Source organism: Sus scrofa, chromosome 1 (assembly GCF_000003025.6).
Source record: "Sus scrofa isolate TJ Tabasco breed Duroc chromosome 1, Sscrofa11.1, whole genome shotgun sequence".
NCBI lineage: Eukaryota > Metazoa > Chordata > Mammalia > Artiodactyla > Suidae > Sus > Sus scrofa.
The window spans coordinates 33,019,875-33,036,719 of NC_010443.5; the positions used below are offsets into that span (position 1 = coordinate 33,019,875).

General features: G+C 43.3%; 1 protein-coding gene across 2 annotated transcripts in view; it reads right to left on the reverse strand.

Annotated features, from left to right (window-relative positions):
* Window positions 1–13,233, reverse strand: part of TMEM200A (transmembrane protein 200A) — a 74,327-nt gene extending 61,094 nt beyond the window's left edge. Inside the window, exon 1 of one of the 2 annotated variants that reach the window (XM_001927883.6) lies at window positions 12,218–13,233. The gene's annotated coding sequence lies outside the window, so the exon portion shown is untranslated. Of the gene's footprint in view, window positions 1–5,315; window positions 8,520–12,217 lie in introns of those variants that run through there. The other variant, XM_021088355.1, reaches the window with a different exon arrangement.

The following is a 16,845-nucleotide window of genomic DNA, read 5'->3' on the forward strand; positions in this document are numbered from 1 at the left end:
GGTCTGTTGACTCAATAAGTGTATTTTGGATGAGATCTCCCAGAAGACACTGAGCTAAACACTCATTAACAAACATCACTAATTATATCCTATTATCATCTATACTCCACTATGCAGGTGCTGGCAGAAGAGTTCTGAACAGAGATGGGTTCGATGATTGGGAGACTCAAAATAAATAAGGAATTTTTACATGTGTAAAATAAAGTGTGATAACACCAGCTGATGCTCATGAAACTTTTATGTAACATGTAGACTTTCTAGAGATTTCCACCTATATTAGAGTGAGGGAGAAATATAGAAAAAAGATAATTGTAGCTCTATATTAGATGTTATTTTCAATATTTCCATTTTTAATTTTGAATATAATTGCAAATATTGTTAATATCCAGAGTACAATTAACATTTTATTTAACTCTCTTTTCAAAGAATGATTTGGTCTTTTCGTAAAAATAATGCATCTTAAATGTGATTTTCATATTCTAGGGAGATATTTTACTGACAGTATAGAAGAGCCAGTATAATTAATTCAGCAAACATTTACAGAATGCATACCATACACAAGTCACTCTGCCAGGCACAGTTAAAAAACTTTAAGCTTTACACAAAAACTTCAGAGTGGACTGATTAAGCTATTTATATTCTATGGCGAGAACTCTATATTAATATGAAATATTTGGATTTATATTAAAAATGCTTTGAAGGCGGATATACTGTTTGTGGGATGTCTTCAGCCACATAATGATGTGGGGCGCATCTTAAGCAAAACTGCCCAGTGAATTTCTAACGTGAACATTGCTTTTGTTCCCAACTCCAGTACCATCATCACCATGGGGTACTGTTTAGCATCCTTAACCTCACCCTCAATTTTTATTTTCTTATTTTTTGTCTTTTTTTTGCCTTTTTGCCTTTTCTAGGGCCGCTCCCGCAGCATATGGAGGTTCCCAGGCTAGGGGGTCCAATCGGAGCTGTAGCCACCAGCCTATGCCACAGCCACAGCAACGAGGGATCCGAGCTGCCTCTGCGACCTACACCACAGCTCATGGCAACGCCAGATCCTTAACCCACTGAGCAAGGCCAGGGATCGAACCTGCAACCTCACGGTTCCTAGTCGGATTCATTAATCACTGCGCCACGACGGGAACTCCTCTATTTTTAATAAATGACCTCAACCATCATGCTCCAAGAGAAAAAACAACCCTTTAATGGCTTCCCAGTGCCCTGAGAATAAAGCCTGCCTCCCCTCCCTCGTATGCAAGGCTGGATGGACTTAGCTCAAAAACCTCAAATGCACAGAGGTCTTTCCTGACCCTCTGATCTACAAAAGCCCAGGCGCTCTGTTACATCAGATTCCTTACTTTCTCATAGCACTTCCTACTTCCTGAAAGGACTTATCTTCCTCATTTAGAAGGTACACTCCCCCACAACCTTCGTTTTGATCCCTATTCTATCCCCAGCAACCAGCACATTTATTGAATCAATTATTAATTAATGCACTTCCCACAGCGCTTGCATTTACTACTCTATGCATGGTATGAGAACTTTTCTATGTCTCATCAGAGAGCAAATAATAAATGTATAGGTGACACTTTCCTACATGGTTTTTCTACATTATCATGGTGCAAGATGTGCTCCGCCACTGACCAAACGGGTCATGAACATAATTCAATAGCAACTACTGGATGAATCTCACTAAATAATGATTTGGTAAACTAATGAATGAAAATAATTTTGCTCAAGAGTATTGACTGAGATCCACAAAAGAAAACAGAGTCATAACACTATAATAATATTTTCCTCCAACTTTTAGAAGAAAACCCAAAGCATCTTTGTTGTAGTTGTGAATCATATCTGCAGCCAAATAGCTGTTGTGGAAAAACAGAAACTGGCATTCGAAAACCACCTCGAGTTGACTGCTATGGTACATTCGATCATTCCCTTGTCATCTCAAGCAATGTTTGGGGGCAACAACACATGCCACAGAGGTTGGAGTAAGCTCCAGTTCCTTTTCCTTGTGGATTAAGTCAAGGTTTATCACTCTGAAAACTAGATACCATGATGGACTTTGTGCATCCTTGGGAAAGGGAGTAAAAACAGAAGGTTCAAAATGCAGGATCTTTGTTTGGCTTGTGTTTGGGGAATCTGACTAAGCCAGCAGAGGACCTCTGGGAGAAGGGGTCTCTCAGGTGTTCAGATCCTACCTTAGGGCCCATCGCACCTCAGTTCTACCTGCAGGCACAACCTGCTCCTGAGCTGCCTGCTGGAAGCACAGCTATGAACAGAACAAACAAGGGCCTGGGCTCCCTGACTGACAGCCCCTTCAAACGGTGTAGGCACCATGGGCACAAGAGTTGCAAACATGGTACGATTCCAGGATGCTGGGTCCTGACCACCAAGCTACAGAGGCGGGACTGGCGGAGGGTTTGCTCTGAAAAATGGGGTCCCTGTCCAGCGTCACCTTCATGGGCAGCTTCTCCACATCACCATCCATCAGAAGAGTGCCCTCACACTATGTGCTTACCATCCACTTTTTTTTTTGGTCTTTTTGCCTTTTCTTGAGCCGCTCCCGCGGCATATGAAGGTTCCCAGGCTAGGTGTCTAAATGGAGCTATAGCCACCGGCCTACACCAGAGCCATAGCCACGCGGGATCCTAGCCACGTCTGCAACTCATACCATAGCTCACGGCAACGCCGGATCCTTAACCCACTGAGCAAGGCCAAGGATCGAACCCACAACCTCATGATTCCTAGTTGGATTCATTAACCACTACACCACGACAGGAACTCCACCATCCACTTTAAAAGTCATTCACAAGCTAATCTTCTCTCGGTCATGCACCTCTACTGTATATTCAGGACCACTTTGTGAATAATTTTTTTAAAGAGATCGGTCCATCACAACATTTGACCAGTCTCCATTCTAAAAGAGAGGTGTCAGTCACAAAGGAACAAAATCAGCAGTTAGCATACACTGCGACTCATTTTTAAATGGTGGCTTTCCTTATTTAAGAAAGAAAGAAATCCCACTAAATAGTACAGGGAACTACATCCAACCTCCTGGGATAGACCATAATGGAAATTTTTAAAAAGAAGGGGTGTGTGTGTGTGTGTGTGTGTGTGTATGTGTGTGTACATAACACACACACATATACATGTATAAATACACATACATATATATGTGTACGACTGAGTCACTTTGCTGTGCAGCAGAAACTGGCAAAACACTGTAAATCAATTTTACTTTAATAAAATTTTTTTACAAAAGCGGAAAGGAAGGGAGAAGGAAGCCCTGGCATAGTGAGGGGTGATTTCCATGCACTGTCATTCCCAAGTTCACCTATTGTGAAAATCAGTTTGGCATTATACCGAAAGTCTCAAAATATTCAAAAGCTTTGACCCAGCAGTGACCGTCCATGGATTGTGCTTAAAGAATAATATGAAATAGAAACAAAGACTTCATCGAAATCCCACTTATAATACCCGATACACCTTAGGAAAGAGCCTAAAGGTGCAATTTTAAGAGAATAGTTAAAAAATTATGGTAAATCTTATAATCAAATATTATATAATATTAATAAAGCTGGCAGAGAAGCTGGAAAATATTTAGGACATAAGGTTAAGCAAACAGAGCAAGTTGTAATATGTTATTAACTATGGAAAAACTTCATTAAAAATAAAGGGAATAAAATGCCAAAATGCCAAATGGCTGCTTTCAGGTCATGGAATTATAGGCAAATTTTCTCCCCGATTTTTTTAGACAATGTATTTTCCAAAATTTTCATTGGAACCATGCATTGCTTTTATGATTAGAAACAATAACATCCCTTCAGACATGCTAAGTAACCCTGCTGTATCACAAACACTTGCACATGTATGTTCTGATTCTTGTACTGAGCTGATCTGATATGTGGGTGAGCTGATCTGATATGTGGTTTGCCCAGTGAGCCAAAAATTTGTGCTTCTCCTATGCCAAAATCAGCTTAGAAGGAGGATTGAGATTCCTTGATTCATACTGCATTTCAGCCCAAAGATGCTGATTCTCAAAACCGAAAATATGCCTTAGCAGATGCCAACCTATCAGCACCTCTGTGATTAGCTCACTGCAGAAAAGCCTCCTCCTCCTCAGCATACCTTTTGTCCCAGGAGCCTCTATTATTCTTTATCTATTCACATATCTCTACGAGCTTTATTTAAATGCATCATAATCACTGATTTACATGCGGTTCTCTCATTAAATCATGAGATTTTTGAGATCTTTGTCAACCTGACAGCCCCAGAATCTAACACAGTATCTGGTAAACAGTGGACACTTAAAAATTATAATTCAATAAATTTTTACAGTATAGGTAGAAAATCACCTCAATAACCCACAAGAGGAGATTCACTAACAGTATCCTATTGTAACGGGAATCTTGGTTGGTGCATGAAAGCAGATACACTTTGGAATATAATTTCCAGGTTATGGAAGAGCAGAGTAGCCCTGATATCCGGGAGCTGGCCCTGGTCTTCTCCTGTTGAGTGGAAACAATTTCATAAAGCATCAATATTCACAATGCCACTGCAACCATGAGGGATCAGGACAGAAACAAGATCACAAATGTAATCATATCAGAACACAAACAAAAACACGAATATTATCCAACTCTTCAAATGACCAATATTCCCCTAATCCAGCAAATGAGTGTTTGCTGCTTCTTTGCCAATTACAGTGCCAACCTCTCTAGTCTTGCTCCTTCTAGATAAGCTTTATTAAGATACACACTCATAGGATTATCCCTGCTTCAATGCAGAGCAAAGTCCTGCTTTGTTAAATCCTCTCCTAAATCACTACCAAGTCCAAATCCTACAATCCCTCATGTCCTATACACTTTTACTACGACCCCTGCCCCCAACATTTTCCTATGGTGAACATTTTCCCTCATTGTAACAAGCAGCAAACCCAACCTGTTCACCTGCAAGTCATTTCCGAAACTAACATGGGGAAATTGTTAGTTCTCCTACCTGGACCACCCTCTTCTCTTCGCTTTGCCCATACATACTCATCAGAACTCATCTCCTCCTAGAAGCCTCCCCTGATCAGCCTTCCAGGTCGCAGATGGTTCCATTCCTTTTCATTTCCATAACATTTATGTTCAACTGCTACTCTTAAGTTTGTATTTCAAGATACTAGCTAGCACTGTGATCTTGATTACTCCTGAAAGAGCCTTCAAACTCTAAAATATTATTCTACTGTGTAGCTTTAAAAGTTTTAAGTATTTATCTCCCTAAACAGGCTATGAATTCTAGCAAATATGCCTCAAATATTTCTTTTCACTTACCTTTTTATTCTGCTTTCTCTTCTCATACGTATACACAGTCCACTGCACATAGAGGAATCTACATCCAGCCATAAATCTATGCAGAGACCAATCTGACCTTGCATTTGTTGGAGAATATCACTCACATTCCATCAGTAAATAGTTTCATTTAGAGCATCTTCAAGCATAGACCTCTGTAGCTGGAGTCCACATACTGGCCACACTCAGTGTATGCTCGTACACTTCCTCTCTAACTTTCTCTTTATATGTATCTCTTTCTTATGTATCATATTTCCAGGCAAAGTACCTATATAAATAAAGGTAAATTCAGGCCATGGCAGCTGGCAGAGGTCCCTTCTCTTCAACTGAAATCAGTGACTAAAATTAAGCCCTCCAAACATCTGACTTGCTGATGTAACCGTCCTGCATAATGACAGCAATCCTGTGCTGAGGGGGAAAAAAACCTACTAGATTATTAGGTTTTCTGCCAAAGCTGGATCTAGTCCTGATGGACAATGCTGTCCAGATGACCTGCTCTCAGCTCAATTCAGATGTCTAAACGTTTCCCCACAGTCTCCCTTCCCAACCACATGTCCCTGCTGACTGCCCCATGTCTATGGCTCTGACTTGAAATTGACCTTGCCCTGCCAGGACCAGGATGACTCCCTGAAGATACAAGATGAGGCTGAGATTCAGAGAGATATCCGTTTCCATGACAGCTCCTTCATCTTCCAGTCTGCCTCCAAGAGCTTAGGCAAGTAATTTAACCTCTTTAAACCTTCATTTCCTAGCAAAAAAAAAAGGCCATGATATATCTCCTCCCAGGACTTTAATGAAGATTTGGTGATATTATGTATCTAAGGCACATGGCAGACACTCTACAAATGTTAGCTCTTTTTCTCCCCTAATCGTGCCTGAGGACTAGTAGAAAGAACCTTGTCTCCCTTTGAGAAGCTGCCCATTATGTCTTCTTATTGACTTAGACCATGAAGAATATTTAAAGCAGGGCAGATGGTACAGTTCCTGTTCTCAGATTAACAATCAAGCTCTGGTTGTTCTATTGATCTGCCCACCTGTTCAACTTCCTGATGCTGCTCCCACCCACTTTCCTGGCTACACTCAAGCCCCAAACCAAGAACCTACGTGTGTGCTAGTCTTTGTGGCACTCTGGCCCAGTTCTGTCGCTGAACGTGGACGTTCTTCACCTTCACCCTGATAGCCTCTCTTCCATCCTCCCTGTCTGACATGGACGTGCAACTCTGGATGCCCTATTGGAAGACCAAGTTTGGGGCCCATCCATCAATATGGCCTGATACACTGCCTTCTGGCCTTGACCTTGAGAGGTGGTGTTGCATAGCTTAAGCACAGGCTTTTATTTCGGACTGCCAGGGTTTGAATCCCAGGTCTACCACTTAATGACCAAATAACCTTGAGCAAGTTATTTACCTTCCTAACTTTTAGGTTTCTCACTTAAAGGGCTTTTATGAGACTTCAATAATATCATGAATATACAGCATGTAACATGGGACCCGGCATACTAGGTAGGTTTTTAATAAATGTCAGTACTATACACAGAAAGGTTGTGCCCCTAAGATGTGTAGCGGCCAAAGGCCTCTTTTCTGTACAGTCCAGCTGCTATGAATCTACTTAGAACATGCAGCCTTCTCACCTACTGGCCCAGCCTACCTTCCTGGTATGGTCCTTCCTGATCTGTTTCATTCTACCAATGCTTCTGTCAACACACAGATTCCTTCATCCTCACCAGACCTTCATAATGTTGCTTACAAATGACAATATTCTAATTTGGGACCCATCATTTCAGGTCTCCTGAGTGATAACTGTAGTCTGTGCCTGCCGCCTTCCCTCTGCACATTTCCCACAAACTCCATGAGTATGTATAAACAATTGGGCATTGATGCTTTGTGAAATTGTTTCCATTCACTTCCTTGTTCAAACTGTCACTGTGTCATTGGATCTACAACATCCAACTTCAGAGTCTTCGATCTCATGATCCCTAGATAACCAGGCACTCTGGAAACAAAATCCCTAGGCTGGAAATAAGGCACAGGGGTATCTGCTGAAAGCAAATGGACATAGGTAAATGGTGGGCTCCTCTTTCAATAACATTATGAGTCTTCTCAGCAAAGTCTGACATGGAGGGAAATTATCTCATCACCAGGCTTTGCCTTAGCCAAGAGAGAAGAGGTCCTACTTCTGGAATTTGCATGGCCTTGGGTACTTGAGTTGCTTGCATGTGCAAACTTCACACTGTTGTGCAAGGAGCTATCCCAAAAAAAGGAGGGGGCAATTCTTCCCAATAATAGACATGTTGTTTTTGATTGGTAGCATCATTGGCTTGGGAGATCTATAAGATCTTGACAGAACTGTCAATAATGGTGCACCTGCCAGTGTCTTCTTCCCCATCCCACTAAAGCACCACATGATCCAGTCCAAGACTATTGCAGGAACACCCTCTGCCAGACATAGATTGATTCAATGACCACATAGCAGGGCCAATCAGAGCCATGTCAGGAGATTTCTATAAATGGGACCTGGATGAGACAAGACTTCTCCTTCTTATAGATCAAAGGCCCAGAAATGCAGGCTTGGAACTACCAACACTCGCCTTTCTCAGCATGTAGAAAGGGGCTTCAGAATGTAGCTGATCCAGAAAGAAGAGAAGCTGAGGAATGGGGAGAGAGAGAAAGAACTCAAACAGACTCACGTGAGGTGTTGGTTATAGCCATGACCGAAGCAAAGTCCACGTCTGGACTTTCCAGTCACACGAGCCAGCAAAACCATTTTTGTTGCCTAATCTAGTTAAACATAGTTTCCTCCTCGAAGGTATAACCAAATGAATCCTGATCAAGTTCCCTCCACAAGAACACAGAGTGGGGGAAGGGGACTTGACCCCCTTTAGTGCCCTTAATGCTTAGAGTGACAAGGACACTGTAGGAAGGAATGTGCAGATCCACATCTTCACACTCTGCTCCCATTCTCATGAATTTTGTGTAATTTCACCTCTGGTGACAAAGTTTCCAAAGCACAACTTGTTACTGGAACATATCCCGTTAATTAACAGCACAGTGGTCCAAGAAATCGGCCCCCCGCTCCCCAAGAATTTCCTTTTTCCAATTGCACTCAAAGCTCTTGGAAGAGGAGTTCCCATCGTGGCGCAGTGGTTAACGAATCCGACTAGGAACCATGAGGTTGTGGGTTCAATCCCTGCCCTTGCTCAGTGGGTTAAGGATCCGGCGTTGCCGTGAGCTGTGGTGTAGATTGCAGACTCGGCTCGTATCCTGCGTTGCTGTGGCTCTGGCGTAGGCTGGCAGGTACAGCTCCGATTAGACCCCCTAGCCTGGGAACCTCCATATGCCGCGGAAGCGGCCCAAGAAATGGCAAAAAAGACAAAAAAAAAAAAAAAAGCTCTTGGAAGAGCCTTATCAATGACTCTAGAATAATCATACCCCAAGACTTTCTGCTGGGGATGGGTAGGGGGGTGAGATGAGGAGGAAGCCCAGAATAGGAGTAATCAAACTAAAGATTAATCAGCGCTCAAGGGAGTTCCCACTGTGGCTCAGCAGTAACAAACCCAACTAGTATCCATGGGAACACAGGTTCGATCCCTGGTCCTGATCAATGGGTTAAAGATCTAGTGTCCCTGTGGGCTGTGGCATAGGCCAGCATATGCAGCTCTGATTCAACCTCTAGTCTAGGAACTTCCATATGTCACAGGTGCAGCCCTTTAAAAAAGTTTTAAAAAAATCAGAGTTCAAGACATTTCAGGTCTTGATCTCACAATTGGAGAGTCTTATCTTCCAGAATGTAACCTAAATTTTTACTCAGAAATTTGAAGCTCCTCTACAATGGGATGCCACTCTTAGCTCTCTCTCCCATTTACCCAGGGTTTCCAAAGTGTGTTCTAGCTTCTCCCATCTCTACAGATCCTGCAGAAAGGCAATGGAGCATACTGGTGCCAATGTGCTTTGCTGTACTAGTCTTAGTTTCATCACATTTCTGCTTGAATTACCTCTGGGGTAATGAAAATCAACCATTATTTGTGAAATTTTGCCATTATTTGTGAAAATTCATCAAAAGTCATCAAGTCCTACATAACTGTCACTGTTTATCATTTTATTACATATTTTGAGCTCATATAATCAGTGATGGGCCAGATGCCCCAGGTCAGATCTCTTTCACCTCCTATTATCATGGTCATTACTCTTTCCCCGTGTCCAGCACAGCCTCCAGTCTGTCTTCCCCTAACCCAAACTCCACTCACCACACCACCTCCACCCCCACCCCCACCGCATCCTGACTTCCCCTCTTCTTAATTTCTCTAGGGCTCATCATGCAGCATTTTTAAAAAAGGATGGAAAGATCACAGTCCAAAGTCTTTAGTCTGTCGACGAGTCCAGAAAAGCCTAGAAATGTATTCAGAGCCACCTAATCAGTGTCTCAGCTAGTGTAACAACTTAAGTTTTCCAGCTCCCCATCCATCGCCCTTGGCATCCACCATCCTGCTTCCCAGTGTGACAGGCCCTTGATGCTCAAGGACCATGCCAGGTGCTCAGTAATCTATGGCACATTTTCCAATTCCCTCCCTGCCATCCTGTAAGCTCCCGTAGGACAGGCTACTTTGCTATCCATCAGCAAGTCTGGCACTACAACAAGGGTTCACCCCTGTTGTTTGAATGCCTGGGCACATATCAGACATTATCAGACAAAACACATATTAAGTCCTGAAATGAATACACTTGATAAAACTGCAAACCACATATTCCTTAACAAAAAGAAGGGTCGGTCCCACTGCAGACTTTTTTTTCATCTCCACACAAGTTCTTTTTGCAAATGTGTTCTGTTTGACATCAACTCCCTAGTGCTATCTCCTATTTAGGTAGAGTAATACCAAATGACATTTATTTTAAAATTGCCTCCTCTTTTAGACTCTATAATCTATTTGATCAGTAATATGCATTACCATGAGGACTTATTTTACCTTCTACCGATTTTAAGAAATGTAAAAAGTGACATCTGCTTTTATCTTTGTTCTTATCTACTTTTCTACATTAAAATGAGCTTCTTTTCCTTTATGCTGAATATTATCATGGAAATCAGACCATTTAAACAAACGATTCAGATCCATTCCCCCTATATGTCAGCAGTTATCTTTCTCTGCCAATGAGCTGTGGTCAAAATTCTGAAACTACAAAAGTCCAAATATAGCAACCTAACTCCTGGGACATTCAAAAGCTTCAGTAATAATTCCTCCCAAGTTGGAGCAACAAGTGCAGCCACCTTCTTTACAATGCTCACTCCTGAAGAATCCCTTCTGAATATGGGTGCCTTGGAAATACTACATTTATTTTCCTGGACCTGACTCAGAAGCAACAGGTAAGCTCTCTCTGTGCCAACCGCCTGGAAATTGCATACAGAAGCTTCCCACACAATCCCTTCCTCTGCAGACTTCCCCAGCCTAGGATACAAAGCTAATTATAACCAGGGTTACAAATTATAGCTAAATCATCTCACAATTATGCGCTCTCTAGTAGGACTTCATGAGAGAAAATGATTCCCAACACTCAGATATATATTTTAAAAGTTAAAAAAAAAAAATCCCATGACATGAAATTCCTAAAGCATTTAACTATAGTTTCTACCTAATAGAAACATAATTTTCTGTTTAGAAGAACATTCGTTCTTCACTTAAGCTGTTTGAAAAGCATGAAAGCAAAGCAAATGCTTCTGTATGGGTAAAAAGTAGTGGAAAAATAAAGTAAGGTTTCAGAAGTTTTGAAATTTAGCCTACCTTTCACAAAACAGTAATATACTCTAGCATCAGTAGTCAAATAACAAACTGAAGGTCATTTTACAAGTGTTTCCATAATGTAAGATGTGACAAGCCAGCAAAGTAAATAGCTTTCATAGGAGCTGGTAATATTTATTCATAAAGCACTACAGAAAGTGTATCTCACAACTTGGTTGGACAGTAAAACCTAAAGAGTTCAATATTTTTACCTACAAGTAAGAATATTTGTCAATTCTTTAAATGTTTTCTCTACATGCATCTGTCCACAACTACTTCCGAAGGTCTTCAGAAGACAAAACAAGACAAGAGACACTTTACTTGAACGTATTTAGTCCAACACTAGGTTAAGATGTGCTTGGATTGACTTCAATTAGTAAATTACATGTATACGAAGCATCTGACTTTTTGTCATTACCAATGTCTCGTACTGAATAATGAATTGTTTTTATTACAAACATCACTAACTCGCACATACACATATTTCTCAATCGAAATCTAGAGGCAGTAAACACACACAGAGACTTTGTACCTACGAAATGTGAAATGCTGGCTTCGGCAATTAATTAGAGCAAAAGAATGATTAATGGAGCAAATCTTGCAAACCCCCGGCCCTTTCTCTTAAGGACAGAGTATACAGGGAGAAGAAGAGTGCTGAATTTGACAAATAATTGCTTCGCCTCTCCATTTTGCCTATGAAGATATTACCACATACAGATATTTCTTTAGGAAATCCTGACCACACTTCGCTCTTTGCCAAAGACTACTATAAATTAACGCCGTGGACATCTTTACAGAGAATGCTGACTCTCTGGAACGGAGACAAAGGAGGGTGTAGCTTGGAGAATCCCAGCCAGGCGCTCTGAGGCTCTGGGTTCCGGGAGGCTGCCCCGCACGGCTCCTCTTGCGCTCTGGGGACCGGGGAGTCCAGAGCGGACAGCGGGCTTGGTTTATTTCCCAAACTTCAGGAGACAATGTTTATCCTAACTCTGGGGGCCGAAGCTGGGCGAGGGGTTGGGTTGGGGTGGGGGGGAGTGTGAAGCAGCGCCCCGTTTCGGCTGCACGGATGGCCCACCCAGCCCGCCAGCCCCAGCAGCACCCTTTCCTTCCCCCTCACCTGTCCTGAGCGCGGGGCCTCGGGGGTCCAGTCACCTCTCGCGGCTCTGACTCCGGGAGCGGTGGGACGTCGGGCGCGAGCAGAGCGAAGGAAGCGATGGGGACGGGGGCGTCAGCTGGAATCTCAGCAGGCGCGGGCAGCCGCGGTCTCCCTCCCCATCCCCGCCAGGCTTGGGCAGCGGACGCGGAGCGGCCACAGCGGGCGGATGAGTCAAGCGAGGGGGCGGGTGGCGAGGGGTGCTGGCGGGAGGCTGGGGGTGCGGGAGGCGGCCTCTGGGCCGGGCCCGGCAAGGGTCGCCGGGCGGCTGGCCGCAGCCATAGGGCGCACGGAGTCCGAGCGCTCCTGCCCTCGGAGGTCACCCGGCGCGAGGCGCGGGGCAGGGGACAGGGACTCGCTGCTCTGTCGTCGCCGCCGCCACACAAGAAAGACAAAAGAGCCCCGGGCGCTGGGAGGGGAAAAGTTTTCTGCTTGTCTCCAGAGAGATTTCCCCACCAAACCTCAAGCCTCAAGCGCTGCAGAGGCGGCTGGGGGCGGAGTGTAGGGTGCAGGGCTGGCTTCCAGGAGGGGCGCCACGCGATTGCGATCCGGGTGCGCTCCAATCTCCCGCCGCCCACGACCCGTGGGAACTCCCACCCCCCAGGCCCCCGCCGTTCCACTCTCCACCCGCCTCCTCCTGGAGGACGCAGACAAAATCCAATCCTCCCCCTCCAGGACCCTCAACCCCCACTACTTGTGCCCCAGCCGCAAAGTTGCGCTTCCAGAGCAGGGAGCACTGCAGACAAAATCTATCTTTGGGAACAAAATACCCGCTCTCAGGAGCTCTTCTTTGGGTTCGAAGGCCAGAGGGTGAAAACGGACACACCCACCCGCCGGGCGCGCCTCTCGCCGAACCCTAGGTCCCAGAGTCTGGGTCCTGCCAGCTCCCGGAGCAGTGGAGAAGCCCCAACTGATTCCCGGTTTTCCTAGAGCAGACGCTGCAGGACCCTTGCTCCACGCCCCTTGGACTCTTTCTTATCTGACTCCTCCTGGGCGGGTCGGGGTCCCCCTGGCGGGCTGCGCGGGCGCTGCGCGAGCCGAGCCAAACCCGTCGCCGGGCGGACACTGTCAACGTCCAGGAGCGCCCATCCGGTCTAGTCCAGAAAGGGACTCCAGGAGCGGGTCCCTCGGGCGAGGGTCATGAGCAGGGCGGACGAGAGAGAACCTGATCGTTGAAGACTTGGATGAGCAGTGCTCAGGTTCAACTCCAAACATCACAGCCAAGGAGGGGTGTAGGTTAATCCTCCTTGCCCCCAAACATCCGGTGGGTGGGGACTGTGCCCTATTCACAGAGTAACATGTTATGATGGTCACCTCCTATTAGGCAGAGTCAGAAGTGAGGATTAAATATACGCAGGTCAATTCCGTAAATAAAGTTGTATGTTAAACTCTGAAATACCAGATAGCCCACCCATGACCCTGGCATGTACAGAGCATAGCCGCCCCCAGACCTGGGCATGGGGTGTACCTGTGTGTCTCCAGGTGGTGACTGGAAGGCAAATATGGCATTCTAGTGCACTGTATCTGTGTTTTTCAACGTGCAGTCTACTAATCTCATTTTCACTTAGAGTTTGTTTCTGGATATGGAAAATGTGTGGGGTGAGGGGGACAGAATTCCATGCAAAACTTTAACATTTAAAAAAATCTTGGAGGAATTCCAGTGGTGGCTCAGCGGGTTAAGAACCCACGTTGGGGGTTCGAGTTGGATCCCTGGCCTCCCTCGGTGAGTTAAGGATCCTGCAAGCTGTGCTGTAGATATGGCTGGGATCCGGTGTTGCTGTGGCAATGGCTCTGGCATGGGCCGGCAGCTGTGTCTCCTATTGGACCCTTAGCCCAGGAGTTTCCATATGTCACAGGTGCAGCTGTAAAAAGACAAGAAAAAAAAATCTTGGAAATCAGATATGTGTGGCAATGAGGAGAGACTGCTGTAGAAATGGATTTCTTCAGTACAATCTTCCTGGCTTGACTAGAAGAATTTGGAGATTTGGCACTTTTAGTAAAAATTTCACAATCAAAATGTTAAAAACAGCTAAAGAGGTTGGAAGTTGGAAGGGGGTGGAGAAATGAGTCACCCCTGTAAACCATCTGTAGTTTTATTTTTGCCCCACCTGCTCCTATACTCTTTAGCCCACAGCCACCTGCTCAACTGCTTAGGTGTTCTCACATATTTGTCCAGGTGTCCCATCAAAGGGGTGTGATTCCATGGGGCCTTCCTTCTAGCTGTAGCCTCTACATTTCATAAAGAAATATCCTGAAGCCACATGTCTCTGTAAAGCCCCTGAGAAAGGCTATCTCCTGGTTATGTTCACTAGCTTCCTAGGGAATGAATAATGGGCTCATAGTTCCCATTAAGATCATTAAACATGACATCCTAAGACAAGCAGTGACACATTTAAAAGGGTCATTTAATCATTTTACACATTGAAGGACTGAGCTTCACTCAAAGAGGGACTGGTGAGGGCCATGAAAGAAGGAATAAGCACATTCTTTTGGCCACAAATATTGATGATTCACTTCTGAACTTAGATTTCAGTGATTCAACCAAAAAAGAAGAAGTAGAAAAATGGACTATTTAAGATCACCAGAAGGGAATTATTTACATTCCTTTTTGAAATAATTACTATTAGTCTCAGAAAAGATGGGGTAAAATGTCCTATAAAAAAAAGGATTATCTACAATTCAGTAGACCAAGCAACTCCCAAGATACTAGTTATAAATTCTGCTCCAGCATTGAGTGCTCAAGACAAACTCAGGTAAATTATTTAATCTCTGCTAATGGCCAGTATCTCTCTGTCTGAAAAAAAGTGCAGTGAAAATACCATGCCAGTAATGGATTTTGAATTTAGCTCCATATCCTCTTTTGAGATAATGGATGGGACCTCTCAATATCAAGCTGCACTGCACTTCACACATAATATTATTTTTGCAGTGTCCTTCTGAGATGTGTAAATTTCCACTAGAAAAGCCCATCTTACAAGAGTGCATAGTGGGAACAGAACATTCCCTATAATTCAAGCTCAACTACCTACTAACAGAGGGACTCTGAACCTCATTTCTTCCATGCCTTTAGTCAGAACAAAGTACCTATTTCAAAGAGTTCTTGCACAAATTAAATGAAATAATACACATAAGACTGTGACACAGGTTCTTAACACATACTTAGTTTTACATGCATAGTAAAAAAGAAAACTCTTCCTCTGAAATCAAGAATTAACTTGAGGAGTTCCTGTCGTGGCAGAGCAGAAACGAATCTGACTAGGAACCAAGAGGTTGTGGGTTCAATCCCTGGCCTCACTCAGTGGGTTAAGGATCTGGCGTTGCCATGAGCTTTTGTGTAGTTTGCAGAGATGGCCAGGATCCTGCTTTGCTATGGCTGTGGCGTAGGTTGGCAGCTACAGCTCCGATTCGACCTCTAGCCTGGAGATCTCCATATGCAGCCCTAAAAAGCAAAAAGAAAAAAGAAAAAAAAAAAAAAGAATTACCTTGAAAAAAATGTTGAAATATGAAAATCAATATTTTCATTCTTGGTATACTATAAATGTAAGCTGGATAGATGGCAACAGATTTTGAATGGGTTAATTTTGAAAACATACACTGGTATGAAAAATAATAAGTCTTCTTAAATAAGTAGATCATGTAACAAGGCTAAGGGAAAGCTTATTAGAAAGTTTGTGTGGAATTATACTCATTTGCTTTTGCCATAAATGTAGCCCATAGCATCTACAGACCTGAGAAAACTGAAAAAAAAAGCAAAACAAAACCACTCAACCAGAAAATAAAAAATATCTTCAATGGAAAGCAAATGTGATTGTTTGCCAGACTCTTATCTGAATTACTTTGCTCCAGCTGTGAAATAGATTGCCCCTGAGGAATCTTTGCTGGAACCCAGAGTTACTGTTTCAAAGAGGTAAAGAAGGACAAAGTCAAAGAAAATTATCTATCTGAGATTATCTTTAAAATATGGAATTAGGTGGAAGGAATCCAAGGAGAAAGAAAAAAGATAGCAGAAATACATTTAAAAATAAAAATTTTAAATCATTTTTATTTTACTGTTATTTTGACTAGTATTTGCCAAGTTTAAATTTTTCTCTCTCTCATTTGGTGCTATTACTTGACTAATAGTTGAGTAGATTTAACAACAGACATTGTTACTAATTTCTCTTCATCAGATGTGCAAGTTAGATATTTCAAATAGATATTTTATAATGTTGAGGCTGATAGTATTACTTAAATATTTTATGAATCCTGTATTAATGCCCCATTTGATAATAAATCTGATTACTATCTACCTGAGAAGTACTAGCAGCATACATTTTTAAAATGCAGAAGCAGGTCCCCCCTGTCCCTTCTAAGCCCCAATTCTTTCCTCTGGACAGATCTGTACCTATCTCTATAAAGGGAAGGATCACCACATAGCTTCTGGCAATCCAAGAAGTACTTTAAAAAATATTCTGACTGTGTGTTTCATTACAAGAATCTACTCACAGAAGATATTAGAGATTTGACAGAAATGGCAGAGAAGATGGCTGTGGCTACCCACCTGTTCCACTGTCCATGGTACTGAACCAATCAAGGGGCATTAGCACCTGGCC